Source organism: Apaloderma vittatum, unplaced genomic scaffold (genome assembly GCF_000703405.1).
Source record: "Apaloderma vittatum isolate BGI_N311 unplaced genomic scaffold, ASM70340v1 scaffold23697, whole genome shotgun sequence".
In the NCBI taxonomy this organism is placed as follows: Eukaryota; Metazoa; Chordata; class Aves; order Trogoniformes; family Trogonidae; genus Apaloderma; species Apaloderma vittatum.
The window spans coordinates 36,688-37,027 of NW_009724906.1; the positions used below are offsets into that span (position 1 = coordinate 36,688).

At 60.6% G+C, this 340-nt stretch overlaps 1 protein-coding gene across 1 annotated transcript in view; it reads left to right on the top strand.

The window, feature by feature from the left end:
* The window catches only part of LOC104276416 (zinc finger MIZ domain-containing protein 1-like), a gene marked incomplete at its 5' end in the record, with an annotated part of 32,227 nt that overhangs the window by 28,315 nt on the left and 3,572 nt on the right, over positions 1–340 (top strand).

A 340-nucleotide genomic window follows, 5' to 3' on the forward strand; every position in this document is an offset into this window, starting at 1 on the left:
ATGCTTTGGTACATGGGTGTAGGTGCCACAGCCGAGGTGACAGGGCACTCCTGACTCAACGGGAGAACTACTCTGGTTCAAGCAGCTGCGTGGCGTGCAAGCCACGGCCTCTTCCTAGCAGCGAGGCAGGCTTTTCTTCAAGCAGCAGTTCAGGCACTGGGCTAGGAGCCATCTCCTTTCACTCTCCTCATCGCTGAACAGGGGCTCCCGTGTGCTCGCCTAGACCCCGAAGCCATCGCAGCACCTGAGTAAGAGGAAGGATGCAGCCGTGTGGTTCTCTGTGTGGTTCTGCCTGTGCCAGGCGAGAAGCCCGTGGAGCCCTGCGGCTGGCTTCGCCAGG